The sequence below is a fragment of the Amblyraja radiata genome, chromosome 3 (assembly GCF_010909765.2).
Source record: "Amblyraja radiata isolate CabotCenter1 chromosome 3, sAmbRad1.1.pri, whole genome shotgun sequence".
In the NCBI taxonomy this organism is placed as follows: Eukaryota; Metazoa; Chordata; class Chondrichthyes; order Rajiformes; family Rajidae; genus Amblyraja; species Amblyraja radiata.
In genome coordinates this window covers 57,982,962-58,007,445 of record NC_045958.1, presented here as the reverse complement: position 1 = coordinate 58,007,445, position 24,484 = coordinate 57,982,962, and the positions used below count along the sequence as shown (strand labels likewise).

Here is a 24,484-nt window from a genome sequence, read left to right as displayed (position 1 = left end):
TATTCCCCATTTACAGTAACCAGCAGTTTAACCTCTTCAATGCAAATAGTGTATTCCCATAGGAACTTCCATTTCATTTTACAGGACTGTAGTGATTCTAAACTCGCCACTCTCAGTACTTTGCTCCGAATCTTCTCTGCATAAAGAATACTTCCTGACGTCTGAACTAAATCTTTGTTTACATATTGTACCAGGATAACCTTTTAATTTTATTATTAGTTTCAAATAACCCACCTAAATGGAGTGCACCCAGTCTTCTCATTGTTTGAAAAAAACTTTAGTTTCATCTCCCCTAAAGTTGCATTTCTGAAGAGTAAATATTTCTGACTTGTGAAATCCACCTTTATAGCTACAGTGCCCTGCATAATGTTTGGCACAAAGACCCATCATTTATTTATTTGCCTCTGTACTCCACAATATATATGTTTTAATAATATTTTTATCAGAAGCATATACATATCATAATCAAAACACGTTTTGTTTATCAATTACATATTGTTAATAGATGGGATTCCAGCTATCAAAATAATAGGGGTCCTCATTTATCAATTGCATATTAGCTCTGCTTCTATTTGTTTATTTATTTATTTATAGATAGGGAGAAAGAAGGAGAAAAAAAACGATAAAAAAGAATTGAATAAATTACCAATAATACAACTTTGGAGATAGGTCCGTAGATTATAAAACATAACTATTCATCTAATCCTGGGTTCAAGCTTCAGTCAGGATTCCGTGCTGGACCAATTTACCCTTTCAAAAAATCAATAAATGGAGACCATATTCAAGCAAATAATTCTTGTTTGTCAATTAAGACAAGTCTAGTTCTTTCCAAATGTAAGGTCTCCGTCATCTCCATAATCCACATTTTAATTGTGGGGGTTGTTGGATTTTTCCAAAATTTAAATATAAATTTTTTCCCAGTTATTATACTATAATCAAGGAAGTCTATTTGGCTTGTTGTAAGTTTTAGGCTTCGTTCTTATATTCCTAATATTATTCGTTTTGAGTCGGGATCCAATTGGGTATTAACAACTTCAGATATTATTCTAAAAATATCTGTCCAGAGATTTTTGATTTTATACAATTTACAAAAGTATGAGTTAAATTAGCCTCTGAGTATTGACATTTATCACAGATAGTGGAGATATGTGGGAAAATTCTATTTAATTTTGTTTTAGAGTAATGCAGCCTATGTTTTACTTTAAATTGTATTAAAGAATGTCTGGCATTTAAAGAGCATTGATGTATATGTTGTAGACTTTCGTCCCAAATATCATTCACTATAAGTTGGTCTAATTCATTTTCCCATGCTTGTCTATATAATTCCGTCGACGGGATCTCATTATCTAAAAGAGTATTATAAATGTGAGATATTAATTTATCTGTATTAGGTTGTTTATTCAAACATTCATCAAGAGTCTCTGGCTGGTACACAAAAATGCTGGAGAAACTCAGCGGGTGCAGCAGCATCTATGGAGCGAAGGAAATAGGTAACGTTTCGGCCCGAAACGTTACCTATTTCCTTCGCTCCATAGATGCTGCTGCACCCGCTGAGTTTCTCCAGCATTTTTGTGTACCTTCGGTTTTCCAGCATCTGCAGTTCCTTCTTGAACACAAGAGTCTCTGGCTCTCTAGTTCTATAATCTTGTGTAAGTGATTTAACATAATCTCTAAATTGTAGATATCTAAAAAAGTTATTTGAGTGTAGTCCATAATTCTGTTGTAACTCCTGAAATGAAAGAAAAATACCTTTACTATAAAGATGTCACACCTTTTTAATTCCATAATTTTTCTATTGTATAAAGCCTTTATCCAACACAGGGGGTTTAAATGAAGGATTATTTACAATGGGAAGAAAGAGTGGTTAAATCATCCATTTTTAAAGTCTTTTTTAATTGTTTCCAAATTCATATACAGGTGCACAACCTTTTATCCGAAAGCCTTGGGACCAGACACTTTTCGTAATTCAGAATTTGTCGGTCTTCGGAATGGAAATGTTTTAGCGTAGATTTTAATGGCTGGCTCAGTGGTAGAGTGCTCGGCTCATATCCGCAAGGTCGCGAGTTTGCGCCTTGATCCTGGCAGTTACTCGATCGCGAGTTTGAGTCTTCAATGTCGTTTTTTCTTGCAGAATAAATGTCTGTATGAAATGCAGTGTAGGAGAGGTGTACTGACTGTGTGGGCAGAACTTTGGAAGTGATTGCCCACCAGTCTAAAAAGCCGCTGTGTCTCCCTGTCCCTGGGATAGCAGGGTGCAATCAAACAACACAATACCCCCCTCCCCCTCCAACTCCAGAGGAATCCGCTCCCCGATGGGCCGCTACGGCGACAAGTGGCAGTTTGCCCACAGCCCGAGCTGCGCCCCCTCATCCGCCACCCCAAGAACAAGACGTACCTTGCACACCATCAGCTTCTTCCCCTACGTGTTCCTCTGGAGTTGGAGCGGGGCTGGGCTGGAGTTGCTGCTGGCTGTGGGTCTCTGGGATCTCCGTGCTTGCAGTGGGCCTGGGGGTCGGTGTCCCGTTGGTCCTGACGTCTCCGGCCACCCCCCTGGACTGGATCTGAGACTGGGAACTGTACTGCCCTTGCCCCCTCCCTCTGCAACTGCAAACAACCCCATTCTCCTGCAAGGGCGGTACAGTTCCCGGAGGATGGCAGGTGGCCGGAGACGTCAGGACCAACAGGAACCCGCTCCCCGATGGGCCCCTACGACGCCCCGAGCTGCGCCCCGTCATCCGCAACCCAGGTTCCTCTGTAGTTGGAACCAAAGATCTTTGGTCGGAACGGAACGGGGCTGGGCTGCTGCTGGCTGTGGGTCTCTGGGATCTCCGTGCTTGCAGTGGGCCTGGGGGTCGGTGTCCCGATGAGGGGGCGCTGCTCGGGGAACGGCTTCTGGTGGTCCTGACGTCTCCGGCCAGTTTGCAGTTTTCCTCTGTAGTTGGAGTGGGGCTGGGCTGGGCTGCTGTTGGCTGTGGGTCTCTGGGATCTCCGTGCTTGCGCTTGAAAACGTTCACCGAGGGCGGCCCGCAGAGGTGACAGCGGAACCTCCGGTCGGTCCTCGAAGAAAGGGGAACTAAATCCCCATTCATAAAAGAGAAGGTGAGGGTATATTGCGCGGGAAGGTTAATAATTGACAATCTGCTGCTGCCTGCCCGCTGAGTTAAAAAGTTCCCACGCAAGACTCACGATGCACTGTGTATCGTGAGTCTACCGTGGGAACTTTTTAACTCAGCGGGCAGGCAGCAGCAGATTGTCAATTATTAACCTTCCCGCGCAATATACCCTCACCTTCTCTTTTATGAATGGGGATTTAGTTCCCCTTTCTTCGAGGATCGACCGGAGGTTCCGCTGTCACCTCTGCGGGCCGCCCTCGGTGAACGTTTTCAAGGACCTTTCTTCAAGGACCGAAAAAATGGCCGCTATTCGGAGGTTTTCGTTATTTGGATCTTCGGATAAAAGGTTGTGCACCTGTACCACTATATATTATAGGGTTTTCACTATAGGTTTTTTTATTCAGTTTTGTGGGAGCTAACAGAATCGAGCCAATCAAAAGGCAAACAATCTTCCTTTTCCATCTTTAACCAGTCTGGTTGCTGATCCATATCTTCCAACCAGAAGTTCATATTTTTAATATTAACTGCCCAGAAGTAAAACAGAAAATTTGGTAAAGCTAATCCTCCATCGTCTTGGATTTACATAAATGTTATTTACTTATTCTATGGTTCTTATTGTCCCAAATAAAACTTGTGGCAATAGAATAAACTTAAAAAAAAAAACATTTTGGAAAATATATCGGGATTGATTGAAAGAGGTACAGTAATTGCGGAAGAAAAATCATTTTTATAGCATTAATTCTACCAAACATTGAGATAGGAAGTGTTTTCCAGTACTGAATATTCGTATGCAGTTTATTGAGTAAAGGCAGGAAATTTAATTTAAATAAAGAAGTACATTTCTTTGTCACATAAATTCCTAGATATTTAAATTTTTCGTTGACTATTTTAAAGGGGGATTGTTGCAATGTATGTAAGTTGAGTTCCTTTATTGGCATAATTTCACTTTGTTCCAATTAATTCTATATCCCGAAAATGAGCCAAATTGAGTTATAAGATTTGGGATGCTAGTTGCTGGGTTTGTGATGTATATTAATAAATCATCTGCATATAAAGAAATGTTATTAACTGTATCTTTAGTATTATACCCATATATTTCTGGGTGGGCTCTAACACTTTCTGCCAATGGTTCAATAGCAAGGGCGAATAATAACGGGGATAGCGGGCATCCTTGTCTACAACCTCTAGATAAATTAAATTTAGGTGATAACATTTGGTTTGTCAATATTCTAGCTGTTGGGTTAGTATATAAAAGCTTAACCCATGTGCAGTACTTCTCGCCCAGTTGAAATGTTTCCATCACCGAAAATAAATAGGGCCATTCCACATGATCAAATGCTTTTTCAGCGTCTAGCGAAATGATTGCTAGATCTACATTAGCTATTCTATTTGAATATATAATATTAAATAATCGTCTCAGATTATAAGATGAGTAACGTTTTGGAATAAAACCTGTTTGATCAGGGTGTATTAATTTTGAATCACTAAACTTAATCTATGGGCTAGAAATTTTGTTAATATTTTTTGATCAGTGCTTAAGAGAGCAATTGCTCTATATGAACCTGGGTCTTCAATGTCCTTATCGGTTTTTGGTATAAGTGTTATTGTTGATTTGTTTAAAGTTTCTGGCAGTTTCTGTTGAGTAAAAATGTAATTATACAATGTCTGTAGACGTGGAGAAATCAGATCATAAATGTTTAAATAAAATTCAGAGCTTAGGCCATCAGGGCCTGCGGCCTTTCCTTTTTTTTAAAGATCTAATAGACTCTTCGATATCATTTACTGTTATTTCAGCACCTAGTAATTCCCTCTCTTTCAGATCTAAACCTGTAAGATTACATTTCTGTAAAAATGATTCCATTCTTGCAGAACGTTCTGTCGTTTTGGTTGAGTAAAGTGTTTGATAGTATTGTAGAAATCTGTCATTGATATCCATGGGCATTGTTAGTATTTCTCCTATATCTGATCTAATTTTGTAAATTGTTTTTTCCCCATCCAGTTTTCGAAGTTGACGAGCTAATAGTTTTTGTGGTTTGTCACCGAATTCAAAATGTAATTGTTTAGTATGTTGATAAAGTTTTATGACTTGGTCTGAATATATTTGGTTTAACTTATATTTAAGTGCAGCAATTTTATTGTGTTTTATCATAGAGGGCGCAGCTGCATTCTCTATATCTAATTGCCTTATTTCCATTTCCAGTATCTGTTGTTTAGCCCGATTCTCATTATTATGAAAGGCTTGGGAGGTGATTAACGCTCCTCGTACAAATGCTTTAAATGTTTCCCAGAGAAGGGAGACCGTTTCAGGGCGGTCATTGGACTCGAAAAACATATTGATCTGTGTAATAAGATATTCATGACATACTTTTTCATTTAAAATTTGAGGGTTAAGTCTCCATTGTGTCTGCTTCTCGGTCATTCCATTTAGTTTAATCATGAATGATAAAGGTGCATGATCCGATATTATAATATTATGATATTTCGAGTTGTAGGTAAATGGGATGAGTTCAGAGTCTACTAAAAAATAGTCTATTCTTGAATAGGTTTTGTGTACCGGTGTACTCCACAATTTGAGATTTGTAAAAAAAAAAATCACATGTGGTTAAAGTGTAAATTGTCAGACTTTAGTAAAGGGTATTTTTACACCTTTTGGTTTCACCATGTAGAAATTACAGCTGTGTTTATATATAGTCCCCCCATTTCAGGGCACCATAATGTTTGGGGCACATGGCTTCACAGGCGTTTGTAATTGCTCAGGTAATAATAATAATAATAATAATAATAATAATAATAATAATTATTATTATTGTCATTGTACAAGACAATGAAATTTTGTTGGAGCAGTCCTCCAGCTGCACAGGAATATGAGTATAAAATTACGTTTAAAAAAGAACTATTAAAAAATTAGACTATAAACATATAGGAGTATGGGCGGGTGTGTGAGAGAGAGGGGGGGAATCAGTGTGGGAGGGGGATAGAGTTCAGTAGTCACAGCTCTATGGTAGAAGCTGTTTTTTAGTCTTGTCGTGAGGGCGCTCAGTGTCCTGTATCGTCTTCCTGAGGGCAGGGGGGTGAAGAGGCAGTGTCCAGGGTGTGTGGTGTCTCTAATGATGCCCTTGACCCTCCGGATGCAGCGGGTCCGGTAGATGTCCTCCAGTCTGGGGAGCTGGGTGCCAGTGATCCTCTCAGCAGTCTTAATGATGCGTTGGAGAGCTTTCCTGTTCTCTGCGGTGCAGCCAGAGTACCATACTGTGATGCAGTATGTGAGAACTGACTCGATGGCTGACCTGTAGAAGCTCACCAGCAGCTGTTGTGGGAGACGTGCCCTCTTCAAGCACCTCAGGAAGTGAAGCCTTTGAAGTCCTTTCTTGGCCGTCGCCGTGATGTTGACGGTCCAGGTCAGGTCGTGGCTGATGTTGACCCCGAGGTACCTGATGTTCTGCACAACCTCCACTGTCTCGCCGTTAATGGTGATGGGCTGATGGACGAAGGTCTTCGGTCTCCTCCTGAAGTCCAGGATCATCTTTGTTTTTGCTGCGTTGAGGATCAGGTTGTTCTCACGGCTCCAGCTCACCAGGTTCTCTACCTCTGTCCTGTAGGCGGCCTCGTTGTTACTCGTGATCCTGCCTACCACGATGGTGTCATCCGCAAACTTTAATATGGTGTTGGCCTCGTGGGTGGGTTTGCAGTCGAGAGTGTAGAGGGAGAAGAGGAAGGGGCTCAACACACAGCCCTGTGGTGCACCGATGTTCAGGGTGATGCTGGAGGAGACCTGCCTCCCCATGCGCACAGTCTGTGGTCGGTCGGTGAGAAAGTCCAGGACCCAGCTGCTCAGGTGTGTGTTGAGGCCCAGGTGGTCCAGCTTGGTGACTAGTTTATGGGGGGGGGGATGGTGTTAAAGGCGGAGCTATAATCTATGAATAGCATCCGCACATAACTGTCCCGCTGGTCAAGGTGTGTCAGGGTGGAGTGGAGGGCCAGTGACACTGCGTCCTCCGTCGACCTGTTTGCCCTATAGGCAAATTGGTGGTGGTCTAAGGAGGGGGGATGCTGTTCTTCAAGTGTCCCAGTACCAGACGTTCGAAGCACTTCATCACCACCGGTGTCAGCGCCACTGGCCGATAGTCGTTGAGGGACCTGATGGCTGATTGTTTTGGCACAGGGATGATTGTGGCTGTCTTGAGGCATGTGGGGACGGAGGCCTGCAGCAGGGAGGTGTTAAACAGGTCCGTGAGCACCGCAGTCAGCTCCCCTGCGCAGTGCTTCAGAACCCGCCCTGGTACTCCGTCAGGTCCGGTGGCCTTGTTGGGGTTGATGTGCTGCAGGGTCCGTCTCACGTCGTGGGGGCTCAGAGTCAGCACTGGTGGTGAGGGTCCCTGCTGTGCCCGTATGTTGTCACTGCTGTCGGCGCAATCAAACCTGGCAAAAAAACAGTTCAGGTCGTCAGGGAGGGATGAGCTTTGTGCGTGTGTGGAGCTGTTGTAGCCGGTGATGGTTCTGATGCCCTGCCACACGCGTCGAGAGTCTGAGCTGTTAAAATGCTCCTCGATACGCTTCGTGTAGCGGTGCTTTGCTTCCCTGATGCCCTTCCTCAAACTGGACCTTGCTGTTTTGTAGCCCTCTGCATCACCTGAGTGGAAAGCTGCATCCCGGGCCTTCAGCAGACCAGTTACAGCGCCATTCATCCATGGCTTATGGTTGGGGAGTGTCAGTATTGTCCTCTGTGTGGTGACACTGTTCATACAGAAGGTGATGTAATCCAATACTGATGAGGTGTAGGTGTTGAGGTCTGTGTGGTTGTTGTGAGTGGCAGCCTGTTTAAAGATGTCCCAATCAGTGTCCTCAAAGATGTCCCAATCAGTGTCATCAGGTGTGTTTAATTGCGTCCTGAATGCAGGTATAAGAGAGCTCTCAGCACTTTAGTCTTTACCCCGGTCTCTCCATCACCTTTTGAAACGTTTATTGCTGTTTATCCACATGAGGACCAAAGTTGTGCCAATGAAAGTCAAAGAGGCCATTATGAGACTGAGAAACAAGAATAAAATTGTTAGAGACATCAGCCAAACATTAGGCTTACCAAAATCAACTGTTTAGAATAGCATTAACAAGAAAGAGAGCACTGGTGAGCTTACTAATCGACTGGCAAGCCAAGCAATCCACAGCTGATGACAGAAGAATTATCTCTATAATAAAGAAATACCCCCAAACACCTGTCCGACAGATCAGAAACACTCTTGAAGAGTCAGGTGTGGATTTGTCAATGACCACTGTCCGCAGAAGACTTCCTGAACAGAAATACAGAGGATACACTGCAAGATGCAAACCACTGGTTAGCTGCATAAATGGGATGGCCGGGTTACAGTTTGCCAAGAAGTTTTGGAAAAAGGTCTTGTGGACAGATGAGACGAAGATTAACATATCAGAGTGATGGCAGCAAAGTATGGAGGAGAGAAGGAACTGCCCAAGATCCAAAGCATACCACATCACCTGTGAATCATGGTGGTGGGGGTGTAGGGGTTTTGCGTTTCCCTTTACTCCACAAAAGGGATTCCCCTAGGTTCTAGACCTCGGAATTATGGTGTGATATGATAAAAGGTTGAATTGACCAGAGTGTGCCGATGAGAGAAAACAGAAACCAAGATGGACTCAAAGCAAGTCTAAAATTTACAGGCTTTATTAAACAATGAGAAATCGAATCTCACCAACACTACATAATGCGTGGCTAAACTTATGCTTTAAACTAAGACTATGAACGGAAAACTAACGGGCACGTCGTGAAACTTACTTTAACACAAGTTACTCCCCCTCGACCTCTATCCTATTTCGGGAATTTTCACCAGGTCACCAGGATACTCACAGCTAAGTCGATGCAGGCCCACGAGCTGTCCAGCAGAGCAGGAAGAGCAGGAAGAGAGAGAGAGTTCTGGCTTGACTTCGACTTTTATACCTGAGCTTCCTTTGAAACCCCCAGGTGGTCCTCTGGATAAAAGGGGTTCTTTTGATGTTTCCCAGTTTCGATCTGGCATGAACAATAGGCTTCCGATGATAAGGGGTTTGCTGATGTCATGATCCCTCAGTCTGATCGTTATCATCCCCGATGGTGATTGTGCTTGTGCTGGCCTGTTTACCAGCGTCTGCTGAGGCTTGGTTCCTCCCTTTGTGTATCCAAGAGAATCTCGTTATCTCCGTCTCAGCCTTTCCTGTTCACACCGTTGTGTGATGTCCAAGTCCACAGGCCAGACGGGTTTGATTCTTGATGTGTATTGGGGTGGGGTTTTTCCGTTGCAGCCAGCAAATTTGTCTTTTAAAATATCCATGTCCTTGTCCAAGTCCGGATTGGCCCCAATAACTTACAGGGGTGTTATGGCCTGGCCATGTTTGGCTGCTGAAGGTACTGGCTCACATCTTCATTGATGATAATGATGGAAATTCTGAATTATATAAACACATCCTATCTGGTCAAGTTCAAACAAATGCTTCAAAACTCATTGGCCGGCTATCCATTCTACAGCAAGACAATGATTCCAAACATACTGCTAAAGCAACAAAGGAGTTTTTCAAAGCTAAAAAAATTGTCAATTCTTAAGTGGCCAAGTCAATCACCTGATCTGAGCCCAATTGATATTGACCTGATCTGAGCCTTTTATATGCTGAAGAGACAACTGAAGGGGACCAGCCCCCAAAACAAACAAGCTGGAGTGTGGTGGTGCCTAACGGCAGCGGCTCGACTGCAGTCTGTCTGTCTTTTAAACATTTTTTGTCTCGTTAAATGTATGTTTTTGATTCTAGTTTTTATTATTTGTTAGCTGTGGGGGTAAACTGTTTAATCTCTTCCATGTACGGGGACCCGACTTTTTCCCTGTCGGGCCTCCGATGTCATTGGGCCTAACATCGTGGAGCCGGCGGCGGCCTCCGGCCGGAACCAACCTGAGGGCTCCAGTCGCGGAGCCTGCGGACTCGCCATCGCGGAGCTGGCTGACTTCGGAACGGGAAGAGCTGTGGTGGCGCACGTCTGCGACCCGACTTCGGAGCTTCGGAGGCACCAGCCGCAAGCCCGGTGGACAGGAACATCGGGAACTAGCAGGTCCCTGGTGGGAGATCGCTTTTCGGAGCTTCCATAACGGCAACTTCTCCGGAATCACGGAATTTAAATGACTTGGAGTGGGGCCTAACATCGCCCCGCGGGCCTTAACGGCCGCAGGGGTCTTACCATCTCCTGCCGGGGGCTTTAACATCGGGAGCCCCAGTCGCCTCGACGTTGCAGTTGGACTGCCGGACCGCGGGAGAAGAACAAAGGGAAGAGATAAGAGTTTTGCCTTCCATCAGAGTGAGGCGGTGTTGGAGATTCACTGTGATGGATGTTTGTGTAATTGTGTTAAGTGTGGGTCTTGTTTTTTTTTGTAATGTTAAGTCTGTAGAAAATGTAATTTCGTTCAAACCAAGCTGTTTGAATGACAATAAAATGCATTCTATTCTATTCTATAAGCTAAAGATGGCTGCCATACAGTCCTGGCAGAGCACCACCAGAGAAGACATCCAGCAACTGGTGATGTCCATGAATCGCTGACTTCAAGCAGTCATTGCATGCAAAGGATATGCAACAAAATACTAAACATGACTACTTTCATTTACATGACATTGCTGTGTCCCAAACATTATGGTGCCCTGAAATGGGGGGGACTATGCAGGGCTCTTCGCTGTTGCCAGCCGGGCAACCTTGGCAGCTTTTTAGGTTGCCAAATGACAGTTTAGGTGGTCATTTAAGATGGCTTGCATGACGCGTGCGATAATGTGCTCGGACGAAGTGCGTAGTTACCAGTCGGAATTACACTCAATGAAGCATTCACATATTATTTCTGCTTCAAATAAAGTCACAAACTAAACATTCACCAATCAAGACATGATATATCCCACAATGACATGCAGCAAAATTATTAGACAGTATCTCAACTCTTTTTACACATTGCAATGAATGCAATCTATATTACTATACCTCTGTTCTTGACTTTTGGCCTTCTGTGCTGCGATTTCCGAGAGAACGCCGCCACCTACGGCTGTCATTTTTGGCCACCTCGCTCAGAGCCCCCCTCTGCCGCATGTGTGCCGAGGATTTTGCCCGGCGATGAAAAATGACAGAGATATTAATGTTTTTACAAAATTCCGCATTCTCTCTGCTGCCCCTGCTGGAGGGAGGGGGAGGGACTATAAAACCAGGAAGTGGTGTGCCTCAATCAGTCTCTGCAAGTGATGTGCCTCAATCAGTCTCTGCAAGTGGTGTGCCTCAATCAGAGCTCTGAATAACACTGAACAAATGTCCCCACAGCTGTGAGTACCCATAATGTGGTTTTAAAATGAAAATATGGTTAGTTTGAGGAAAAAAGCACTGCCTGCAAATGGTTGTTTGGGTTGAAGTAAAAAGGCACCCTCTCTCTCCCCTCCTCTCTCCTCTTCCCCTCCTCTCTTCCCTCCTCTCCCCCCTTCTCCTCTCCTTTCTCCTCTCTCTCCCTCCTCTCTCTCTCCCCTCTCTCACCCCCTCCTCTCCCTCTCCCCTCTCCCCCCCTCCCCTCTCCCCCCCCCTCTCTCCCCCCCCTCTCTCCTCCCCCCTCTCCCCCCCCTCCCTCTCCCTCCCTCTCCTCCCCCCTCTCTCTCCCCTCTCTCCCTCTCTTCCCCCTCCCTCCCTCCCCCCCTCTCCCCCCCCCTCTCCCCCCTCCCCCCCTCTCTCCCCCCCCTCCCCCCCTCCTCCCCCCCCCCTCCCCCCCTCTCCCCCCCCTTCCCCTCCTCCCCTCCCCTCCCCCTCTCCCCCCCTCTCACTCTCCCCCCTCCCCCGCCCCCTCCCCCTCCTCTCTCCTCTCCCCCCTCTCCTCTCCTCTCCCCCCCTCTCCTCTCCCCCCTCTTCTCCCCCCTCTTCTCCCCCCCTCTTCTCCCCCCCTCTCCCCCCCCTCTTCTCCCCCCCTCCTCTCCCCCCCTCTCTCCCCCCCTCCTCTCCCCCCCCTCCTCTCCCCCCCTCTCTCCCCCCCTCCTCTCCCCCCCTCCTCTCCCCCCCCTCCTCCCCCCCCTCCTCTCCCCCCTCCTCTCCTCTCCCTCCCCCCCTTCCCCTCCCCTCCCCTTCTCCTCCCCCTCCCCCCTCTCCTTTCCCCTCTTTTTCTCCTCCCCTCCCTCCCCTCCCCACCGCCCCCTTCCCCCCTCCCCCCCCCTCCCTCCACACACCCCTGGCCCCCTCCCTCCACCTCCTCCCCCTCCCTGCTCCCAACCTCTCCCCTCCCCCTCACCTCACCCCCTCTCAGCACAACCTCTCGCTCCCCTTCTCTCCCCCCCCCCCCTCTCTCCTCCCCTCTCCCTCCCCCCTCTCTCTCCCTCCACCCCCTCCCCCACCCTCCCTCCCCTAAACCCCCTCCCCTCCACACCCCCTACCCTCTTCCCTCCCCCTCCCTGCTCCCCACCTCTCCCCCTCTCAGCACCCCCTCTCTCTCCCCCTCTCTCCTCCCCCACCTTTCCCCCCTCACCCACCCTTCCCTCTTCTCCGCCTCTCCACCCCCCATCCCTCTTGCCCCTCTCTGTGTCTGTCTCTCTCTCTGTCTCTGCCCCTTCTCTCTCTGCCCTCACTCTCTAACCCCGCCCCCCCCCCCCCCCCACCCTCTCTAGATGTGACTGCAAGTTGGGGGCTATGCGTCAGTAGATAGAGTGGTTATCGGGTAAAAGGAGCAAATTAATAATAATATAATATCAAGGGGTGTAATTAGCGTGAGTGCGGGGGGGGGGGGGATAGTTAGTGTGTGTGATGCTGCATGCCGCCTCCCCCCCACAACTGCACGTTGGGGGACCAGACCCAACGGGTCTGCACTTGGTCTAGTTTCTATTAGTTCTTTCCACTTCCAAACAAAAATGTGGTTGGATTATTCAGCGTATGATCAACCTGTGTCAATAAATCCTTACCCCACTACTCAAACCTCACGTCAAAAACCTCGGCGTGATATTTGACTCAGCACTGAAATTTGACAAACAAGTAAATGCTGTGGTAAAAGCTAGCTTCTTTCAGCTTCGGACGATAGCTAAAATAAACCAATTCCTCCACTTGGATGACCTCGAAAAGATCATCCACACATTTATCTCCCGCCTAGATTACTGCAACTCTCTTTACACTGGCATCAGCCAATCTTCCCTGTCCCGCCTGCAACTGGTCCAAAACCCGGCAGCGAGACTCCTGATGGGCACCCGAAAAAAGGACCACATCACCCCGATCCTGGCCTCTCTCCACTGGCTCCCTGTGCGGTTCCGTATACATTTCAAGACCCTCCTCTATGTCTACAACTCCCTCAATGGGCTTGCCCCCTCCTACATTAAAAGTCTTCTCACCCACCACTCCACCTCCAGGTCCCTCAGATTGGCCAACTTGGGGCTGCTGAATATCCCGCGGTCTAGGCATAAGCTTAGGGGCGACCGCGCCTTTGCGGTTGCAGCTCCTAGACTGTGGAACAGCATCCCCCTTCCCACCAGAACTGCCCCCTCCATCGACTCCTTTTAAGTCAAGACTAAAATCTTATCTATACTCCCAAGCCTTTCCTGACGTCCACTGAGCGAGGGCTATATGTATATATGTATGCAGTTTGTTTGTTTGTTTATACTATTCTTATAACAAATGTAAAGCACTTTGGCCAACGAGTTGTTTTTTTAAATGTGCTATATAAATAAATGTGACTTGACTTGACTTGATGGTAACATATATGCGTACGTATAGTTGTGAATGTTGCTCATTAAATAACTACAGTACTGATACTCCATATTAAGAGCATTGATTTGCCGTCAAAATGAATTCTGTAATAACGTGTCAACGGTAGCAGTGACAATCGAACACTGCAGTTTTAATGTTTCACATGTTCACAATTTAATTAATCCATCTTTATGGATTAAAACAAATAACATTGGGAATTAAAACACATTTGATTGCATTCAAGTTCAAGTTCAAGTTCAAGTTAGTTTATTGTCATGTGTCCCTGTATAGGACAATGAAATTCTTGCTTTGCTTAAGCACACAGAAAATAGTAGGCATTTACTACAAAACAGATAAATGTGTCCATATACCATGATATAAATATATACACACATGAGTAAATAAACTGATAGTGCAAATAACAGAAAGTGGTTGGTAATAATCAGAGTTTTGTCCGAGCCAGGTTTAATAGCCTGATGGCTGAGGGGAAGTAACTATTCCTGAACCTGGTTGTTGCAGTCTTCAGGCTCCTGTACCTTCTACCTGAAGGTAGCAGGGAGATGAGTGTGTGGCCAGGATGGTGTGGGTCTTTCATGATACTGCCAGCCTTTTTGAGGCAGCGACTGCGATAGATCCCCTCGATGGAAGGAAGGTCAGAGCCGATGATGGACTGGGCAGTGTTTACTACTTTTTGTAGGCTTTTCCTTTCCAGGGCGCTCAAATTGCCGAACCAAGCCACGATGCAACCGGTCAGCAGGCTCTCGACTGTGCACCTGTAGAAGTTAGAGAGAGTCTTCCTTGACAATCCGACTCTCCGTAATCTTCTCAGGAAGTAGAGGCGCTGATGTGCTTTTTTGATGATTGCATTAGTGTTCTCGGACCAGGAAAGATCTTCAGAGATGTGCACGCCCAGGAATTTGAAGCTCTTGACCCTTTCAACCATCGACCCGTTGATATAAATGGGGCTGTGGGTCCCCCTCCTACTCCTTCCAAAGTCCACAATCAGTTCCTTGGTTTTGCTGGTGTTGAGGGCCAGGTTATTGCGCTGGCACCATATGGACAGTTGCTCGATCTCTCTTCTGTACTCTGACTCATCCCCATCAGTGATACGCCCCACAATAGTGGTGTCGTCAGCGAACTTGATGATGGAGTTCGCACTGTGGTTCGCTACGCAGTCATGGGTATAGAGTGAGTACAGCAGGGGGCTGAGCACGCAGCCTTGAGGTGCTCCCGTGCTGATTGTTATTGAGGCTGACACATTTCCACCAATACGAACAGACTGTGGTCTGTGGACGAGGAAGTCGAGGATCCAGTTGCAGAGGGATGCGCAGAGACCCAGTTCTGCGAGTTTGGTAACCAGTTTGGAGGGGATGATTGTGTTAAATGCCGAGCTGTAATCAATGAATAACAGCCTGACATATGAGTTTTTGTTGTCCAAGTGGTCCAGTGCGGAGTGGAGGGCCAGCGAGATCGCATCCACCGTTGATCTGTTGTGGCGGTACGCGAACTGCAGTGGGTCCAGGTTTTTGTCGATGTAGGAGTTGATTTGCTCCATGATCAACCTCTCAAAGCACTTCATCACCACCGGCGTTAGTGCCACTGGTCGATAGTCATTGAGGCATGTCACCTTACTCTTCTTGGGCACCGGTATAATTGATGCCCTTTTAAAGCAGGTGGGGACCTCAGACCTCAGAAGTGAGAGATTGAAAATGTCCGTAAAAACTCCCGCCAGTTGGTCCGCACAGGTTTTTAGAACACGGCCGGGTATACCATCAGGACCAGGTATCCGTTATCAAACATAGTCAATGTTCGCTCTGAAGACATTTCCAGTACAATAGGGTCAGGGAGGGGTGTGTGTGTGAATCAGTGCGGGGTGGATAGATGGCGGGGGGGGGGGGGGGGGGGGGAGGGTTAGAAGGCAGGAAGGCAGTCGGTGCAGAATGGATGGATTGAGGCAGGTGAATTTGTACGTGTTGGTTGGAGTAGTTAAAATTGTGAGGGGAGAGCACGGGGGATGTCAGTGGTGTTGATTTGGGGGGTTCAGTATGGGATGGATGGCGGTAGACAAAATGCTGGAGAAACTCAGCGGATGAGGCAGCATCTATGGAGCGAAGGAAATAGGCAACGTTTTGGGTTGAGACTCTTCAGACTGTTCCCCACATTCTTCTTGAATGGGAGGATCAGTACAGGATGGATGGGGGGGGGAGATCAGCGCAGGATGAATGGAGGGGGATCAGTACAGTGTGGATCGGAGGGTCTGCAGGATGAATGGAGAATCACTACAGGATGAATAAGGGTGAGGGTGGGTCAGTACGGGATGAAAGCGTGGATTAGTACAAATGGATGGGGAATCAGTACAGGATGGATGGAGGACAAGTGCAGGATGGATGGGAAAGAGGTAAGTACAGAGAAATTGGGGAACCAGTGTAGCATAGATGGGGGGGGGGGGGGGGGTGGCGGCAGGAGAATTAATGCGAGGTGGATAGGGTGATCAGCGCAGGATGAATAGATTTGGGGGAGGGAGATGGGGAGGGGAGCACAGGGAATGTCAGTGAGGACTGAATAGAGGCGGGAATGAGGATCAGTGCGGGATGTAGAGGGGGGGTCCCAGGATAAGGGGGGGTGGAGGGGGCGTACAAGAGAGAGAGAGGGGGGGGGGGGGGGCGAGGTGGGCCGGAAGGAAGGTCAGCGCTCCTCGGACAACATCGCCCCGCTGCCTTGGCCGTTGGGAACTCCTCGCCACCGCCTCCCTCCTCCGCCAGCCAACAGCAAGGTGCGGGGCCGAGCGGTGCAGCTCAAAGATCCTATAGCATCTTTGGTGCAGCTGCTTCAGAAGTGTCGGAGCGAATTATGGGTCCCGCACAACAGCGGCCGCGACAGCGGCTCCATCCTCCTCCTCCTCCCTGATAACAGCCGCTGCTGGCAAACCCGCTAACGGCGATAACCACTTAAAAAAAAAACCTCCCGCACGCCGAGGCCTCCCCCTCCCTCCCTCCTCCCGGCCTCGGCGTGCGGGAGGGTTTTTTTTTTAAAGCGGCGTTAGCTGGTTTGCAAGCAAGGGCTGTTATCAGGGCGGGCGGGGTGCGGGAGGAGGAGGAGATGGAGCCGTTGTCGCGGCCGCTGCTGCCAGCTGTTCGGGGCCCGTCATTTGCTCCGACCCTTCGTTGCCACGCACCTAGTATCTTTCCCACGCAATGCAGCCGTCACCGCGACACAAAACGTTGCGTTCCTTTTCTCCAGAGATGCTGCCTGACCCGCGGAGTTACTCCAGTTTTTTGTGTCTATCTTCGGTACAAACCAATATCTGGTTGCCAAGCCGGGCAAAATGACTCGGTGTTTAGGTTGCCCGGCGGCGCTTTGAGTGGTCAGTGGCACCCGGGCAACCGCTAATTTCGAGCCCTATTATGTTTGAACACAGCTGCAATTTCTACATGGTGAAACCAAAATGTATAAAAATGGCCTTGATTAAAATCTCACATGTGATTTTTTTCGATTCCAAATTTCAAAGTGTGGAGTACAGTGGCAAATAAATAAATGATGGGTCTTTGTCGCAAACATTATGGAGAGCACTGTAAAAGCTCTAACATTTGCTCACCCGGCTTGTCAAGCCCACCTACCTCCTCAAAGTCTAATCATCTCCACAGCCCTAATGCCCATCAACACAGGGGACAAACGACTGCATTATAATACCTCTCGTGGCTGTACTGGTACCTTACCTGAATATTTTGTTCTATAATTAATGTACTTGGAACTGTTACTTCCCCTAATTATCTTGAAATCAATCTCCCTTGTTAACTACCTTGCAAATTTCTAGTTTCTTCGTGTGCTATTAGATATAGATTCTAAACGTAAAAAATAAAGAAGATCTGGCTGCTTTATATAGTTCTGTTTACAAATGTTACTTCATGCTGGAACCTAATATAATTACACATCTTTGTACACAAAGATGATAGGCTGAGATGCTTAGGCTCCATTCAGATAAATAAAACTTTATCAAAAATAAGTATGTTAAACCTTAAGTAAGTAAGTACATTCTATTTATATAGCACGTTTAAATCAACTCGCGTTGTAACCAATGCAGACTGTTCTATCTGCCCAGAGAGTTCACCTCCACTGTTGTGACTGCAGCCTATATTCCCCCTGATGCTAATGCTAAGCTTGCAATGAAAGAGCTGCATACTGCCATTAGCAAACAACAGACTCACAACCCCGAGGCAGCCTTCATTGTTGCGGGTCACTTCAATCACTCCAACCTGAAGACTGTACTCCCCAAATTCCACCAACATGTATCCTTCCCCACTAGAGTAGACAAGACACTGGACAAAGTCTACACTAACATGGCTGAAGCTTACAAAGCCGTCCCCCTCCCCCACCTTGGACAGTCTGATCACCTCTCATTATTCCTGCTCCCAAAGTACTCCCCACTCATCAGACGGGTTAAACCCACTGTGAGGACAGTTAAAGTCTGGTCAGAGGAGGCAGACTCCACACTTCAGCAGTGTTTTGGAAACACTGACTGGAAGGCGTTTGCAGCCCAGGCCACCCTTGACTCCCACACGGACATTGATTCCTATACATCTTCTGTTCTGGGCTTTATAAACTCCACCATCAACAGTGTCACCTCCCTCAAACGGGTGACCATATTCCCGAATCAGAAGCCATGGATGAACAGCGAGGTCAGGCTACTGCTGAAAGCACAGGCGATGCTCAAGCCTACAGTTCATCCAGGGCTAACCTGAAGAGGGGCATCAAAAAGGCCAAGCACTGCCATAAGCTAAGGATTGAGGAGCACTTCAACAACAACTCCGACCCCCGAGGCATGTGGCAAGGCATCCAGACCATCACGGACTATAGACCCACCAACACCACCCCCACATCCAGCAACGCCTCCTTCCTTGAGGAGCTTAACCACTTCTATGGCCGCTTTGACAGGGACAATCTAGAGATGGCCATCAAGGCTGTGCTCCCTGCTGATCACCAGCCCCTCACACTCACCCCCTACGACGTGTACGTGGCACTGAGTAGGATTAATGCACGTAAGGCTGCTGGCCCTGACGGCATCCCCGGGCGCGTCCTCCGGGCCTGTGCTGCGCAGCTGACAGACGTCTGGACTGACATCTTCAACCTGTCACTTGCCCAAGCAGTTGTCCCCACGTGCTTAACCACCTCCATCGTGCTGGTGCCAAAACACTTCACTGCGGCAAGCCTCAACGACTTCTGCCCAGTTGCACTTACTCCCATCATCACCAAGTGCTTCGAGAGGCTGGTCCTGGCACACCTCAAAGGCTGCCTACCCCCCACATTGGATCCCTATCAGTTTGCCTACTGCAAGAACAGGAGTATGGAGGATGCCATCTCAACGGCACTTCACTCCGCCCTCTCCCACCTCGACAACAGAGACACTTACGTAAGAATGCTGTTCATCGATTACAGCTCAGCATTCAACACCATTATACCCTCTAAACTGATCACCAAACTCGGTGACCTGGGCATCGACCCCTCCCTCTGCAACTGGATACTGGACTTTCTAACCAACAGACCCCAGTCTGTTAGGTTAGACAAGCACACCTCTTCAACCCTCACCCTGAACACCGGTGTTCCACAGGGCTGTGTGCTGAGCCCCCTCCTCTACTCCCTCTTCATCTACGACTGCACACCTGTACATAGAAACATAGAAAATAGGTGCAGGAGTAGGCCATTCGGCCCTTCGAGCCTGCACCGCCATTCAATATGATCATGGCTGATCATCCAACTCAGTATCCTGTACCTGCCTTCTCTCCATACCCCCTGATCCCTTTAGCCACAAGGGCCACATCTAACTCCCTCCTAAATATAGCCAATGAACTGGCCTCAACTACCTTCTGCGGGAGAGAATTCCACAGATTCACCACTCTCTGTGTGAAAAATGTTTTCCTCATCTCGGTCTTAAAAGATTTCCCCTTTATCCTTAAACTGTGACCCCTTGTTTTGGACTTCCCCAACATCGGGAACAATCTTCCTGCATCTAGCCTGTCCAACCCCTTAAGAATTTTGTACATTTCTATAAGATCCCCCCTCAATCTTCTAAATTCTAGCGAGTACAAACCGAGTCTATCCAGTCTTTCTTCATATGAAAGTCCTGACATCCCAGGAATCAGTCTGGTGAACCTTCTCTGTACTCCCTCTATGGCAAGAATGTATTTCCTCAGATTAGGAGACCAAAACTGTACGCAATACTCCAGGTGTGGTCTCACCAAGACCCTGTACAACTGCAGTAGAACCTCCCTGCTCCTATACTCAAATCCTTTTGCTATGAATGCTAACATACCATTCGCCTTCTTCACTGCCTGCTGCACCTGCATGCCTACTTTTAATGACTGGTGTACCATGACACCCAGGTCTCGTTGCATCTCCCCCTTTCCTAATCGGCCACCATGGTACTAACACCATCATCAAGTATGCAGATGATACAACGGTGATTGGCCTCATCAGCAACAACGATGAGTCGGCCTATAGGGAGGAGGTCCAGCTCCTTGGTGCGCTGACAACAACCTGGCCCTTAACTCCAAGAAGACCAAGGAGCTCATTGTAGACTTCAGAAAGTTTAGGGGTGGCACGCACACCCCCATCCACATTAACGGGACGGAGGTGGAACGTGTTTCCAGCTTCAGGTTCCTGGGGGTCAACATCTCCGATGACCTCTCCTGGACCCACAATACCTCAACTTTGGTCAAGAAGGCTCACCAACGTCTCTTCTTCCTGAGGAGACTAAAGAAGGTCCATCTGTCTCCTCAGATTCTGGTGAACTTCTACCGCTGCACCATCGAGAGCATCCTTACCAACTGTATCACAGTATGGTATGGCAACTGCTCTGTCTCCGACCGGAAAGCACTGCAGAGGGTGGTGAAAATTGGCCAACGCATCATCCTCACTCCCCTCCATTGAGTCTGTCCAAAGCAAGCGTTGTCTGCGAAGGGCGCTCAGCATCGTCAAGGACTGCTCTCACCCCAACCACAGACTGTTTACCCTCCTACCATCCGGGAGGCGCTACAGGTCTCTCCGTTGCCGGACCAGCAGGTCCAGGAACAGCTTCTTCCCGGCGGCTGTTACATTACTCAACATTGTACCTCGGTGATTGCCAATCACCCCCCCCCCCCACCGGACACTCCTTCCACCAGGAAAAAAATAATTCCACTACTATGACTGTATGCACGTAAATATATTTATTTATTGCTCATATTCTATGTCGCTCTTCTAAGGAGATGCTAACTGCATTTCGTTGTCTCTGTACTGTACACTGCACAATGACAATAAAGTTTGAATCTGAATCTGAATAGAATTTACCATGAACTTCCCCCCACAGCAGAATCAAATATTTCCACTGTGGGGAAAGGCACTAGAAAGTTCAGTCCTCTTCCTCTGTGATCACCCGAGGTCGGCGATTATTTGTGGTCTCCGCAGCCAGTCCTATGTTTTCAGGCCCTCTTGCCGAATGATGGAGCTCCGGCGTCGGGAGAAACACTCCTCAGCGGCTTGGAGTGTCTGGAATGGCCAATCCCTCCACGGAGACTGCGGCTCCCAATGTCCACATACCGCGCTGGTCGGAGCTCCGACTCTGGCGATCTCGGCGAGAGATCCCAGGCTCCACGGGTGTTTTAAATCCAGCGTCGCCCGCGGCTAGACGCTCCGCAGACCGCAGCTCCTCGATGTGGAGTCGGCGGTCACAGCACTCCAGAGCTTACTGCACGGCGACTTGGTAAGGCATCGCCCGCTCCGTAACGATGTTTCAGTGTTGCGCCGCCGCCGAAGCTGGGGTTCTGGCCGTTCCCGACAGGAGACGCCGCTCCAGTCCCGATGGTAGGCCGCGAGGAAGGGCCGAAGAAGCAAGTGAAGATCTAACTGTTCAGAACGTTTGCAGAGGTGAATGACCATCAATGAAGATTTGGGTTGTATCAGTAGAATGGAGAAGATAGAAACATAGAAAATAGGTGCAGGAGGAGGCCATTCGGCCCTTCGAGCCAGCACCGCCATTCATTATGATCATGGCTGATCGTCCCCAATCAAGGTTCCTCATGGAAGGTTGGTTAAGAAGGTTCAATTGTTGGGTATTAATGGTGGAGTAGCAAGATGGATTCAACAGTGGCTGAATGGGAGATTCCAGAAAGTAATGGTGGGTGGCTGTTTGTCAGGTTGGAGGCCGGTGACTAGTGGGGCGCCTCAGGGATCTGTGTTGGGTCCACTGTTGTTTGTCATGTACATCAATGATCTGGATGATGATGTGGTAAATTGGATTAGTAAGTATGCAGATGATACTAAGATAGGTGGTGTTGTGGATAATGAAGTAAATGTTCAAAGTCCACAGATAGATTTAGGCCATTTGGAAGAGTGAGCTGAAAGAAGGCAAATGGAGTTTAATGCTGATAAGTGTGAGGTGCTACATCTTGGTAGGACAAATCAAAATAGGACGTACATGGTAAATGGTAGCGAATTGAGGAATGCAGTTGAACAGAGGGATCTAGGAATAACTGCATAGTTCCCTGAAGGTGGAATCTCATGTAGATAGGGTGGTAAAGAAAGCTTTTGGTGTGCTGGCCTTTATAAATCAGAGCATTGAGTATAGAAGTTGGGATGTAATGTTAAAATTGTACAAGGCATTGGTGAGGCCAATTCTGGAGGATGGTGTACAATTTTGGTTGCCTAATTATAGGAAGGATGTCAACAAAATAGAGAGAGTACAGAGGAGATTTACTAGAATGTTGCCTGGGTTTCAGCAACTAAGTTACAGAGAAAGGTTGAACAAGTTAGGTCTTTATTCTTTGGAGCGCAGAAGGTTAAGGGGGGACTTGATAGAGGTCTTTAAAATGATGAGAGGGATAGACAGAGTTGACGTGGATAAGCTTTTCCCACTGAGAGTGGGGAAGATTCAAACAAGAGGACATGACTTGAGAATTAAGGGACAGAAGTTTAGGGGTAACATGAGGGGGAACTTCTTTACTCAGAGAGTGGTAGCTGTGTGGAATGAGCTTCCAGTGAAGGTGGTGGAGGCAGGTTCGATATTATCATTTAAAAATAAATTGGATAGTTATATGGACGGGAAAGGAATGGAGGGTTATGGTCTGAGTGCAGGTAGATGGGACTAGGGGAGAATACGTGTTCGGCACGGACTAGAAGGGCCGAGATGGCCTGTTTCCATGCTGTAATTGTTATATGGTTATTTGGTTATAAGTTAGGTCTTTATTCTTTGGAGCGCAGAAGGTTAAGGGGGGACTTGATAGAAGTCTTTAAAATGATGAGAGGGATAGAGTTGACATGGATAAGCTTTTCCCATTGAGAGTAGGGAAGATTCAAACAAGAGGACATGATTTGAGAATTAAGGGACAGAAGTTTAGGGGTAACATGAGGGGGAACTTCTTTACTCAGTGGTAGCTGTGTGGAATGAGCTTCCAGTGGAAGTGGTGGAGGCAGGTTCGATTTTATCATTTAAAAATAAATTGGATAGGTATATGGACGGGAAAGGAATGGAGGGTTATGGTCTGAGTGCAGGTAGATGGGACTAGGGGAAAATAAGTGTCCGGCACGGACTTGAAGGGCCGAGATGGCCTGTTTTCCGTGCTGTAATTGTTATATGGTTATATGGTTAATAACCCGTGCCTGCCTTCTCCCCATACCCCTTGATTCAACTAGCCCCTAGAGCTCTATCTAACTCTCTCTTCAATCCATCCAGTGACTTGGCCTCCACTGCCCTCTGTGGCAGGGAACTCCACAAATTCACAACTCTCTGGGTGAAAACGTTTTTTCTCACCTCCGTCTTAAATGGCATCCCCTTTATTCTAAGACTGTGGCCCCTGGTTCTGGGCTCGCCCAACATTGGGAACATAGGCACAAGATGTTATTCTTCTCCTTGGACCTGAGAAGGTTCAGGAGACTTTTAATAAACTCCTGTGATTTAGATAAAGACAAACTTTCCACTGCCTGCAGAGAGGGAATGAAGGGATGGATGCACGTTTAATAGAATTGATACTAGTAATGGGGTAGATGGGAGAGGAAATTAGATTTTTTGCGTTCAAATATGGAATGCACTTCCTTCGCAAATTGTAGATCAAGCTAAATCAACAGCAAATTAGAAATTGAAAAAGGGATAAACTGGATATTCTTCACAAATGACTAACAAAACATTAATGGCCTCCTCCTGTACCAATGATTTAGTGATACTTGTTGCAGGCAGTATATGGAATTGGAATGCTTCCAAGGTCTGCAGACTGCCAAGCAATTTTTGGGGTTAGAAGGGATGCAAGCAATCGTGACAATGTAAAACCTGGGATAGAACATGGTGTGTCCAATTCTTTATCCAGAAATATTCAGTTTGATAACCTTTTTGAAATGTGGTTTAATTCTGATTAGTTGGAGAATGCCCACTTTTAATTAGTTACACTCAGCTTTATGTTTTGAAAAAATAAGTGCAAATACAAATTTTTCTTTGAGGGGTGGGGGGTGGGGGGGGGAGGTGGGGGACTTTATTTATATTCAGCACGATGTTAAACAATGAAATTAATTCTCTGCAGAAAGGTACTGGAACCATTGGCTGTCTAGGGACTCAGTGCTTCTCTTTGCGCTTCAGTAGCTGTATTATAAGTATTATAAATAATACTTAACCCTATTGATGGTTATTTATTGGGGGATCTGT

The 24,484-nt window shown here is 47.2% G+C and overlaps 1 protein-coding gene across 3 annotated transcripts in view; it reads left to right on the top strand.

Annotated features, from left to right (window-relative positions):
- Positions 1-24,484, top strand: part of focad (focadhesin) — a 233,122-nt gene that overhangs the window by 35,932 nt on the left and 172,706 nt on the right. The gene's annotated exons all lie outside the window — the stretch shown is intronic.